Source organism: Protopterus annectens, chromosome 4.part0 (assembly GCF_019279795.1).
Source record: "Protopterus annectens isolate FY-2018-M chromosome 4.part0, PAN1.0, whole genome shotgun sequence".
Lineage (NCBI taxonomy): Eukaryota > Metazoa > Chordata > Ceratodontiformes > Protopteridae > Protopterus > Protopterus annectens.
The window spans coordinates 409366102-409379789 of record NC_056733.1 but is presented as its reverse complement, the minus strand read 5'-3'; positions in this window follow the sequence as shown (position 1 = coordinate 409379789).

Below are 13688 nucleotides of genomic sequence, written 5' to 3'. Positions count from 1 at the left end.
GAATAGTCCAACTAGGCAAAATACCCTTTTTTCAGCAAAGGCCCAGGGAGAAAATCTCAACAACAACAATGCCAATAATAATGATAATAATAATAATAATAATAATAATAATATAACAATCATAATAGGTAAAAAATAGTGCAATGTACATGTGGTTACATTACTTAGAATACAGCACAGACAAGTCATTCCTGTTTGATACTTACAATACAGCACAGACAATTAATTACAGTAGAATATATTAAAATATAAGTGATACAGCATTAACCAACATGAAAAATTATATACCATGTATTCTGTTGGTTTCTTGCTGTTACTTGCATTTGCATGCAAGCATGCCACAGTATATTAACTCTTAGTATGACCAACTATTTTAATACTGTATTGTACTAAGTACAATGAATACACTGAGACAAACTGCTTCAGTTAGTATGACTTTACTTTTACATTTTTCTTTTGCATCTACAAGCATGCAGTACAGATGCTGTCAGCTCTCTATGGCAAATTCCCAAAGCTTGTTTATACACGTTCATATTTATACCAAAAGTCTGATATTTTTTCTCAGTCTGATGTATTACAATCTTCCTTTGTATAACATTTTTCTTTGTTCTTCTAATTTATGATTTGTCCTTGATCTTTTTTAAGTTCTTTGGTCCAAGGAAACTCAGTCTTGCATTATCGGAAACATGGTGTTCCAGCACTATCTGAAACTTGATGTTCTAACATTATTTTGCTTGATGTTACATATCTTTACTTTGCTTGATGTCCTTCCAGCTGCCATCTGTGCAGCTATTTTTACAGACTTTCTTTCGCAATAACATACTCCTTTACATGGATGCCAATATCTAATTAAGCTATATATGTTTGCCAGCACACTTACTACTTCCTAATTTTCAGCATTTTATACTATACTAAATTAACCCTTTATATTTCATATCATTCTTCTTCTTTGTCTTTCGGCTTTTCCCAGTTAGGGGTCGCCACAGTGGATCACCTGTCCGCTTATGATTGGCAGTGGAGTTTTTACATTGTTGAGTTGCCAGCCCAGTGCCCAACCTTCCACAGAAGGCACACACATACATGCACTCACGCTTAGGGCCAATGTAGAGTGTCCAAACCACCTACAGCATGTCTTTGGGATGTGGGAGGAAACCGGAGCACCCGAAGGAAACCCATGTGACCACAGGGAGGACATGTAGACACCACACAGAAGGCACCCCAGCTGAGGATTGAACCGGAGAACCTCTTGCTGTGAGGTGGCAACGCTAACCGCTGCACCACCTTGGGCGCCCTATTTCATATCATTCTTGCAGCTTTTTATTCAAGCTAATAATCATGCTAACAACAGTTTAAATGGAGACAGAATACTATTTCTATTATAGTTTCCCCTTCTTATATATTTTGAGGAACGGACTAAACTTCAGTTAAAGAAAAGACTGCATTTGTTTTTTCAGCATTGCTATTTACAGTATTTACCATGACCTGTTGAGTTATTGCAACTGTTCGTAACCTGCAGTATATAAAATAATTCCAAGCTGTCATTATTATTATGACCCCTAAAACTATCAACACAGGATGTATTAACCAATTTAACAATTTGGTTCCAGATGATGACCACCCTGTAAGTATGTCCCACCAATTATGGGTAGTATCAGCTTCCGTTTTTGTCTTTTACAATCAACACTGGGTTATTTGATGCCACACATACAAACTGTGGTGCCACTTTAACAAACATTTTGAAATTTGAAGGCAATATTGTCCATTTACACACCATTTTATTTAATTTACAAATTTACATACATTAGTACTAAATTGTAATCTGTTTATCAAAGATATTTGTAATGACTTACTAAATAGTAGGATTCCATTGTGCTTGTAAATGTACAATCTATGAGATATTTTGTCCTACTAGTTTTCATACCAAGCTCTTTTAAGTCTGCATTTGGTATCTTTAAAACTTGGAAATGTAATATTGAAGTGGAATATTGTTTTTTGGTATTGCTGTCCTATCATGGTACAAGTGGATGGCATTTTTACCATTTGATCTGTATGAAGTACTGGCCTGTTACCCAAAATGGTAAGTATTTTAACCCATGGTCCTTTTCCTTGTATTACTGCATTGTTTATACAAATAAACAGAGTATTGGTAGAAATCATACCCTTTTTCCCCTATTGAATTTATTTTTATTTTTGTGCTATTGTCTACACACTGTGACATTTTTGCATGATATCTTCCCTTGTCAGAACTGTTAAAATTTTGAGGTAATGTAATATAGATAGATCTGTTTATTGAAATGTTTATGTCAGTCTTTGATCCTTTGTCTACTTTTATGTATGCCTGACCTTGTTCAGCTAACCATGCTGTTATATTTATGTTAAATGTTATCCTCACAAAGGTACATGCTGTATGCTTTCGACAACTGAAATTGGCTTGTGTTTTATTTTGTGTAGCATTTTCCCAACTAAGTTTTGTTCATGTAATATTGTAATTCCCTCTGTTTTGATGTTAAGAATGATGCAAATGAAATGCAGATGTTTGTGTTGAATGCTGCATGCCTTGTCTCGCAGCTGCATTTTTATCTATAGTCCTTGAACATGTTCCAGACACTGAACATTCAGCTTGTCTCAAGCTGTACCAGAATATATGTATGCTAGCAAACAGAAATACATATATTTAACTAACTATATTACTTCTACATATATTATAGCAACATATGTGTATATGATCTAACTATCAAATAGATGTGCACATGCATTTATACATTTTTAAACATATATATCACTGTATACATTCCCTCTGTTTTATTTTAAGTACAAAACTGTCTACATTAGTATGTACTTTTTATTAAAGTTATATTGCTATTAACTAGAAACACATTGGGAAACAAAACCTTTACTTTTCTTTTGATATGGCAAGTTAACAGAGTTTTATATTGTCAAGACAATGATAACAAGCATTACCAGTTGTGAGCTGTATTTTGCAGTTGCTGAGTATGACTTTATACTGTGATGTCCTATACAGTAATTTATTGACAATACTTAAGGATTTTATTGCAAAAGTATTGCAGTCTTGTTTTTAAAAAAAAACACATATGTCACAAATGTCAAGCTTTGACTTGTTACTCTATTTACATAGATAAACCATTTACTATATACTGTACAGAATACACTTACTTCTACAAATTGTTTTTGCATTTGTATATACATGGCTGTAATGTACACTCAGTCCAGTTTCCAAACCTGGCATTAAACTGAAGCCTGCTAATTACATTACTTGAAACATTAAAATGTATTTTTGGTATTAACACTTTGTACCTTTATTTGAGTCCCTTTTGCAGTACTGTTGGATCTATGGTGATTGAATGGAAAGTTCAATAGTCCGAATCCGCAATCACCGAACACACTTTAACAAAAGCTCTTTCACCGAAAAAGTGCTTTCGTTAGTGTATTAAAAAAAAAAACATTACATTTACATTTTTGCAGGGGGACAAGCCCCTCTGCATCCCCCACATGGGGGGCTGTGTTCCCACCCCCCCAGTTTCATATTCTCACTCCGAGGTCGCACTACAGTGGAGAAAAGGGAATTTTCCTTTATCTCCACTGTAGTGTGATCTCCGCAACAGGCATACTTATGCGAAAGTGCTTCTTCGGTGAAAAGCACTTTCGCGCAAGTATGCCCAGCCAAATCTGTTTCAGTGATGTTGCCATTCAGGGATCCGTACAGGTCCCGTACTGTTTATACAGTTAGTGTAAAATTGAAAGTATGCCCTTTTCCCTGTAGAATACATCATTTTATTGCAGTATTATTTATTTGCTTTATGCTGTGAGAATTTAATGTATGCTTGTCCTTTGGCTGTTACCTAGACTGTAACACTTTGGTCTTACACATTTGCTAATTTTTTTTGGCCATTTTTAAAAACAGAAAATATTTTTCTAAAGCTTTTGCTGTTGCCTATATTGTCAAAGTTGTAGTAGGAATCATTTTTACCCATTTTGAAAAGATGTTTACTGCTACTAGTAGGTATTTGTACCTTCCCTTTTTTGTTAAGGGATCTGCATGTTGTTTTTCTTTCAACTTTTCCCAGTTAGGGGTTGCCACAGTGGAATTCTGGTTCGCTAATGATTGGCAGTAGATTTTTATGGTGCCAAGGTGCCAGAGCGATGCCCAACCTTCAACGAAGGCACACCCATTCACTTATGTCTTTCGAATGCTACTTGACCGTGGGGAGGACATGCAGACTCCACACAGATAGCTCATGTACCGACTGTAGTCGGTGTAGTATTTACTTGCAAACAGATTATTAATGACATGTATGCAGAATTGTGATGTCTTATTACAATTACCAAACAGGATTTTTGTAGACTTTTGTTCTTTTTGCTTAATGCTGCACGTGAATACTTAACAATAATGTTTTAGAAAAATGTAAGCCATGTGGCCTGGTGACCAGTCTTGTTTGCCTGACCTTATAAATTTCAGTACCAGTAACACTTTATCTTATACAACATTCCTTGTAACTACCCATTCCAACCTAGAAAGATTTGAGCTTGCATACTTTTTTTCTTTCTGCGCATTTCAAACACTTAACCCATAAACTCCTTCAGCACTGACTCGCACCTTCAGTCATTCGTTAATATACTTGCAACTTGATATTAGAATGCAGTTGTTAACTTGCCTAACTATACATAATATTGTTTTTGAATACTGTTTATGCTGGAGTCTTTGCTACTTTTGATGCTATTATACAATTACAAAATATTGTAAGAAACAAAAGAGATACTGGCTTAACTAACACATGCTTAAAACAGATATATTTAAATGATTTACATTTGCTGTTGTGTGCCTTTTGCTGCACTTTAGGTGAAAATAAAATACCTGCAGTCTTGTGACATCATGTCTTTACTGCGTTTAACTACTTTCATTTGATTTATGTGCCCTAGAACTGTTTTATTTGAAATGGTTTGAAAATCACCATTAAGTGCCTTGCTTTAACTGAATGAAAGTTTCTGCTGTGTACACTTAACCATTTCTAAATGTAGAATAGCATGTCGTAAATTATTTCTTATCAGCGTAGTTAACTGCTGTTGCTTTAACTCTTTACTAACCAGATTATATTTGTCAGTATTTTGTTTTGCTGACTTTAAAGCTCTTATGCACTTTTGAAAAAGTGTTTGCATATGTTGTCCGAACTTTTTGAACTCACTCTGACTGTGTCTTAGAAGTTTATTAAATCTTTTTGTCAGTCCACCATGAACCTTGTCTCTGTTTTTATCTGTTTTGTAATGTGCAGTGGTTTTATGACACTTTTTTCTAGCAAGATGCACAGAAGATTCTGTAGATAACTGACTTGACTGATATTGCAATTCTGAAATTAACATTTTACATGTGGTGACAGGACATAATGCAGCTGGTTGTTTACCATTACTTGACTTGCACAATAAACGTTTACTCTCATACCAATGATGTTGCTGTTTAAGATACCAGTCACATGTAATGCAGTTACATAAAGCATTGACATCAACTTTACCTAGTAAAGTACTACATGTGCTACAATTATGTTTATACCAATGTTTAAATCCTGACCATACATGTGCTGGACTGTCATTACTGTCTACCTGAAAGGTAGTCTTAAATTTTACAGTTGTTTTGTTTATAGCATCCATGCTGTAGAATGAGAAATTAAAAGAGAATTACCAGATCTGAAGTAGGAGATTCATTTGTCTGCAACCTGTGGGTTATGGATCCGATATCGGATCCGGACCGGCATGGTTTACCAGCTATGGATCCGAGCTCTCAGCTCCTCCCCTCACCCATAATGCCCTGCTCTCCCTACATGACCTCAGATCTAGTTTGCCGCGCTGGTGACCAGATTGGTGTTCTCGAGCTCTACAGCTAAGTGGTTATCTAAAGTGTTTCTAGTGTTAAAATTTAACTTTTTTTTGAAAGTTTGAGTGAAAGTTTAGGCTCTCCTTTTGATAGTTAAACTTGTTTAGTTAATTTTATAATTTTTTACTTAGTTTCCCTCCCCTCACTGGTAGCGTAGTGTGTGTTTGGGCCTGTTGTGTGTTTAGTTTACTTTTGCTTTTTACCTTTAGTTTAAGTAAATTCTAAGCTCTTAGGATGTCAGAACAACCTAAGGCTGTTTTTTCGAAATGCTCCGAGTGTGGCCATAAGCTTTCCCCTACTGATGGCCACACTCGGCGCGTTCGATGCCTTGAAGTTGAACACCCCACTTCTGGATGTTCCATTTGTGCAGGGTTCAACCCCAGGGCATTGAAGGAGCGGAGGTCTAAGCTGGTCCTGGCGGGACTTTTGCCCCCGGACTCAGCTCCGACCTCCGCTCCTTCGGGGGGAACCGTGTCTACGGTTACCTCCACTCCGGCTCCCCCTCCTCCTCCTGGGACTCAACCTCCCTGTAGTGGTTCGGAGGAGAGGGAAGCTAGAAAGAAGGACCGGAGGGAGAAGCACCATAAGCGGCGGGCGGAGAACTCTGTTTTGGCCCCGCCTGCCAAGCGGGCTTCTCCTCCGGCCTCCTTGTCTGCTGGTTCTCCCCCTCCTCGGCTCCGGTCACCCGTATGCTTTTCACCGGGACCTGAGGAGGAGGAGACCCGATCTCCGTCAAGGCTATCCAGGAGGCACTCAAGGCCTACCTCGGTAGCCTCGTCGATATCGACCTTTAGCTTATCAGACGCTAATCTGGACCGGATGATGAGAAGGTTCATCCAGGCCCAGATGCAGATGGGAGTGCTCTTGCCTCCCCCCCCTCTGGGGGGGAGCTCGACCCCTTTCTTTAAACCTATTGCTCCTTCTCCGACCCGCTACCCGGGTTCGGAGCAGTTGGAGCCGAGCAGCTTCGGAGCCGGGGGTGGGTTGGCGCCGATAGTACTCGGTACTTCGGATCCGACCCTGCCCTCGCGTGCTTTGGATCCGACCTCTCGGAGCCTGGATCCAAGCTTCGGATCCGGGGGGATCAGTGCTCCTTCGGCGCCGTCTGTGTCGGAGCGCACTGTCCCCTCGGATCTGAGCGCTTCGGCGCCGGCTCCGATCCACTCCTCGGATCCGAGGGGGAGCCGATTGTCGGATCCTTTGGTCGAGGTCGGCTCCCCTTCGGTGTTTGATGTAGTGGAGAGGGCCCTGTTGAGGGTCTCCGGACCCCTGGCACTTGCTTCGGCTCCGTCCCGCGCTCCATCTGCACTGGGTCAGGCTTCCACCATCCGGCCCTTGGGACAGCCCACTCCTTTGCCCCAAGTTGTTCCTTTGGAACAGGTCACTGTTTGTGAGGAGTCCTCTGACAGCCCCCCGGAGGATGCCCCCCGCAAACATACATGCAAAAGGAGGCACATTGACTCCCCCAAGTCTCTCGCAGAAGACACGGACTTGGAGGAAGGGGAAGGCTCCCCAAGATCACCCCCTGAGGATGTCTCATTTGGAGACATCATGGAAATGCTCCGCATAAGGGGGGGTGGTCTGCCCCCAAGTCTTCCTCGGACGAGTCCGTGTTCTTGGAGGCATTTGAAGCGGGCCCATCTACCTCTTGGGTGTCCCCTCCTGCCGACCCCCTGGTGGACCTCATTACCACCAGGGCGTGGAAGGAACCGGACACTGTGGAGCCAATCCCAAAAAGGCCCGACCGTATTCTCAGTCCCCCGGCTGACCGTGCCCATTGGAGTAAGGGGCCTCCGGTAGATGCCATGTTGACGGCAGCTGCCACCAAGAGGGAACTTGCTCAGGAGAGTCCCTCAGTCCATTCCCCCGAGCAAGGAGTCTCGGATGATGGACCGCTTGGAGAAGCGGATGTTTAGTTCGGCGACCTTTTCAGTAAGAGCGCTGAACTACCTGGCACATGTGATTAGGATGCAGCGCGATCTTATTAAAGAATACGCTGCATCCCCCCCGGAGTCCATGTCGGAGGAGGACAAAGCATTGCACTCCACCCGCATGGCCACTCTTAGGTCCGTCACTAATACCTCTATGCGGTTACTGTCCCATGCTACGGAAGGTGCCGCTAGAGCCGCAGGGGCAGGCCTAGTTACTAGACGTCAGGCCTGGCTCTGTCATTGCGATTTCACGGAGCCCTTCAAGGCGTCATTTGCGAACGCCCCCTTCAACGGTTCTGCCCTCTTTGGCAAATCTGTTCGCAATACCTTGACCCAGAGCGAAAAGGACGGGAAAACGCTGTCTGCCGTCGGAATCCGCTTCTCTGTGCCCCAGAGGCCCTATTCTAGGAACCAAAAGGGCCAGAAGAAGATGTGGTTCCGGAAGTCGCAGCAATCCCAGCCCGCTCCGGACAACCAGTCCTTCCGTGGCAGAGGAGGACAGGGAGGATGCCGCCCCAGGGGCAGAGGGGCTCCCAGGAACTTTGGGTCCAGAGAACCCTTCTCTGAATGGCCCGCACAGCAGCCCTGAAGGGTTGCCCGACTGCTCCACTCTGGAGGCAGTCGGGGGACGTTTTTCGGAGCACCTAGCGGCATGGGAGTCCATAACAACAGACCGCTGGGTCCTCCAAATCATATCCAGAGGATACCGTATCCCGTTTCGTCACATGCCAAAATTGAAGTCCCTCCCCGATGTTCCACCCAGTCAGTGGGAGGCCGCTTTGGCAGAAATTGGCCGTCTGCTAAAGAAAAGAGCCATCCAGCCCGTCCCCCCAGACCAGATCGGATCAGGGTTCTACTCCAGGTTCTTTTTAGTGCCAAAAAAGACGGGGGATCTAAGACCAATTTTAGACCCTTCACTCTTGAACCTGACAGTCCCCAAAGAGAAATTCCGGATGGTTACGTTGCAGTCTATTCTCCCCCTTCTGGGAGAAAATCACTGGATGTGCTCCATAGACCTCAAGGATGCATACTACCATATACGAATGGACAGGCGCTCCAGGAGGTTTCTCCGCTTTCGGCTGGGAGCCAGTCACTACCAATTCCGGGTCCTTCCCTTTGGTCTCACCACAGCCCCCAGGGTGTTCACCAAAGTATTAGCAGTGGTAGCGGCCCACCTGAAGCTTCAGGGGGTGCAGGTCTTTCCCTACCTGGACGACTGGCTTCTCACCGCCCCAACAAGGCATCTACTACTATTGGCGCGAGACTCCTTTCTCCATCTTGCTCCCCATCTGGGCATCACAATAAACACAGAAAAATCCAACCTAGCACCCACGCAGTTCATAGATTTTATAGGTGCCAGGTTAGACACGAGGAGATTAAGAGCCTTCCTCACTGCGGACAGAATTCAAAATCTGCAGCTCCAGGTGCGGGCCATTCTCCACGCAAGCTCAGTTCCGGCGGAGTTGGTCCTGAGGGCCCTAGGGTCCATGGCGGCAGCAATAGCGTTTCTTCCTCTCACCAGATTCAATATGCGCATCCTTCAATGGACACTCTTAGTTCAGTGGTCGTATCTTGCTCTTCCTATGCATCATCCCATTGCAATCAGCAAGGCTTGCAAGCGGTCCCTCCTGTGGTGGCTACACTCTCCAGATCTCCACGGAGGCCGCCCCTTTTGTGCTTCTCCCCCAATCACCACGGTGACCACGGACACCTCCCGCCTCGGGTGGGGGGGGCATTTTGCAGGCCGGACGGTCCAAGGCACGTGGAACGATTTAGAGACCTTACTGCATATCAACGTTCTAGAGATGAGAGCAGTGCTCTTAGCGTTGCTAGCACTTCAGGCCTTTCTTCCCTTGGGAACAATTGCGATTCAATCGGACAACATGTCTGTTGTCTGGTATATCAACAAACAAGGAGGAACCAGGTCTTACCCTCTTTGTTGAGAAGCCATGAGAGTGTGGGAATGGGCAATCTCCACCAACCGCTTTCTCATAGCAACGCATATTCCGGGTCGGTCCAACATCCTGGCGGACAAACTCAGTTGCACCATTCTCACCCCTTACGAGTGGTCTCTCAATACTCAGGTAGCGGAACGCATCTTCGCACGGTGGGGAACTCCTTGTTGCGATCTTTTTGCGTCTCCCTCAAACACCAAGTGCGACAGTTTCTTCGCTCTAATACCTCCTCCCGGAGGTACCCCAAGAGACGCTCTGGTGCATGCTTGGCCACCCGGTCTTCTTTATGCTTATCCCCCCTTGCCTCTGATGCTCCAAGTTCTTCAGAAAGCCTCTCGGTTGGGGTGCAGAATGATTCTCATTGCTCCATTTTGGCCTCGACAGATCTGGTTCCCTTTCCTAAGGTCTCACTCAGTGAATCCTCCTTGGATTCTAGATCCCATTCCGGATCTGATATCTCATCCATCCCGCTTATCACCCCCCGAATCTGGACAACCTGAAGCTGACCGCTTGGCTGCTCCAGTTCCACTCCTGATCAGGACTCCCGGTATTTCGTCCCCTGTTAAGGCCATCCTGGTGGCGGCTCATAAACCATCCACTAGGAAAGTCTACCGCAGTAAGTGGAAACGGTTCTCCTTGTGGGCGGAGCGGCAAGGCCTAAACCCCTTCACAGTTCCCCTTCCTCTGGTGCTTGACTTCTTAACCACTCTTTTTAATGATGGTGCCAGCAGTTCCACGGTCAAAGTACAACTTGCGGCAATTTCTCATTATCATATTGGTCATGACTCCAGTCCACTGATGTCTGCCAAATTGTGTAAGATTTTCCTAAAAGGTACTTTCCTTCTCAGGCCCCCGGTAAAGCATGTGGTTCCTCCTTGGGATCTTTCTTTGGTCCTCCAGGCCTTGACCGCTCCCCCTTCGAACCGGCGGCTACGGTAGATCTAAAATTTTTATCTTTCAAGAAGGCCTTTTTAGTAGCCATTACCTCGGCTAAGAGAGTCTCAGAACTTCAAGCATTATCAGCCAAACCTCCTTACTTGGTCTTTCATCCGGACCGTGTATACCTCAGGACCAACCCGTCCTTTCTTCCTAAGGTAGCTTCTGAAGCAAACATTAATCAATCCATTAACCTCCCTGTTTTCTTTCCTAAATATCAAAACAAGGGTGAATACAAGCTTCATTTCTTAGATGTTCACAGGCAACTTAGATTTTATCTAAACAGGATGGCTGGTCATAGGCAATCCGACCAGCTGTTTATTTCCTTTGCTAAATTTAATTTGGGCAAGCCAATTTCTAAAGTCTCATTATCTCGCTGGATTTCACAGTGCATCTTATTGGCTTATCAAGCTTCTGGAAGGCCCGCACCGGAGGGTGTACATGCCCATTCAACCCGGTCAGTCTCTACCTCAGCCGCCTTTAAGGCTAGGATTCCTCTAGATGATATTTGTGCAGCAGCCACTTGGGCTTCATCTCATACCTTTATTTCCCACTACAAGTTGGATCTTACATCTAGGGGTAGAGCATCCTTTGGCTCAGGTGCTCGAATATCCTTCCATGATGGCCGCCCAAGATTCAGGTAGCTGGGGACTCTGTCCCACAGGTTGCAGACAAATGAATCTCCTACTTCAGATTTAGAAGTTATGTACTCACCATAACGTTCCATCTGAGTAGGTGTATTCATTTGTCTGCAACCATCCCGCCCTCCTATCCCCCTGGCCTTTTTCAGTTTCCTGCATAATATGTGTTACCCTTTTCAGGGTGTTCATGCTGTTGGCAAACTCGATCTGAGGTCATGTAGGGAGAGCAGGGAATTATGGGTGAGGGGAAGAGCTGAGAGCTCGGATCCATAGCTGGTAAACCATGCCGGTCCGGATCCGATATCGGATCCATAACCCACAGGTTACAGACAAATGAATACACCTACTCAGATGGAACGTTATGGTGAGTACATAACTTCTAATTTCTGTGTGGAAGGTGATCAAGTCTTCTGTCGAGAAAGCATGGAAAGTCCTTCATTGATTCTTCCAAAAGGTGATCAAACACAGCTGGCAGATTCAGCTGTGTGAATGTACAGGACCTGTGGAACTTGTAGAGATGCACTGTTTTGCTACTGGATACTGTGCATAAGAATGAGGCAAACGTTTGCACTGCAACTGGACATACTAACTGAATAAAATGAAAATAAAGAAGATGTAGTTGTCATAAGAAGAAACCATTCGGTCCGTCAACTGTGGCTCACCATTAAAAAATTATATACCACGTCTTCTGTTGATTTCTTGCTGTTACTTGCATTTGCATGCAAGCATGCCACAGTATATTAGCTCTTAGTATAACCAACTACTTTAATAATGTATTGTACTAAGTACAATGAATACACTGAGACAAACTGCTTCAGTTAGTATGACTTTACTTTTACATTTTTCTTTTGCATCTACAAGCATGCAATACAAATGCTGTCAGTTCTCTACGGCAAATTCCCAAAGCTTGTTTATACACACTCATATTTATACCAAAAGTCTGATATTTTTTTCTCAGTCTGATGTATTACAATCTTCCTTTATATAACACTTTTCTTTGTTCTTCTAATTTATGATTTGTCCTTGATTCTTTTTCAGGTTCGGCGGTCCAGGGAAACTCAGTCTTGCACTATCTGAAATGTGATGTTTCAGCACTATCTCAAATTTGATGTTCTAGCTTTATCTTGCTTGATGTTACATATCTTTACTTTGTTGATGTCCTTCCAGTTGCCATCTACATAACTATTTTTACAGACTTTGTTTCTCAATAACATACTCCTTTACATGGATGCCAATATCTAATTAAGCTATATATGTTTGCCAGCACACTTACTACTTCCTAATTTTCAGCATTTTATGCTATTCTAAATTAACCCTTTATATTTCATATAATTCTTGCAGCTTTTTATACAAGCTAATAATCGTGCTAACAACAGTTTAAATGGAGACAGAATACTATTTCTCTTACACAACAGTGTAATGTAAAACATCCTGGTACTTCTTTATATTTCCTCTGTTGCATGTGTAAATTTAGAGCTAAGGGTCCCAGTGAAACAAATTTAAGTTGGACGGCTACTACAGGAAGCACCATCTGGCCAGTGCTACCTGTGGTTGTGGGCTGCCACTGCAGTGTGTATATAACAGAGCCATATAGTACCTGTGAGTGTACAGATATTCGGAATTCATTCCTGTATTGTTGCATTTTACCACTTGATGTTCTTCATATGGATCACTGCTGCACTAGATTAAACTTTATGGGTTATATCCTGCTAAGGATATAATAGCTAGGCAGCAGGGTACCTTCCACAATGTCGAAGGTGTTGGCTTTTCTGCCACTGCAGAAAAGCTCCTCCACAGGCTTTTGAGGAATCTATGGCCATCTAATGCTATTTCATTGTTGGGCATAAGTAAAACATTATTAAAGTTTAAAACTACTTTTTCTTCAGGGACATTTGTTAAATTTACTTTTGGAGGGTGGGGTAGGAATTTAAAGTAATTTTTATTGTGTTTTACAGGTAAAAAGTTACTTTTTTACTACTTACCAATTTTACAGATTACTACTGCCAGGCATAAACCAGTAATTGAGCATCTTTTTTTGCTTAGCCATTGAAAAACCTATCAGTTCCTCAGTTTTTCCTTCTTCTACACACAAAAAGAAGAAAATTACCAAATGGCCTTTGCCACTACAGCAGGTGGCTAATGTGTCTCAGCTTCAGATGGGTGACTCTGCCAAAGCTGATTCCTTGGATCACTCATATTTTCCCCTGGCTCCCACAGGTATTTTCCCTACAGCCACTATGGACCATGGGTTAGTCCTCTGCAGATGTTGGAGTGCACTTTTTGGGCAAGGGGAAGCCACTCTTATAAATCTTGAGAGAAGGGGCAAACAATGCCACTCTAC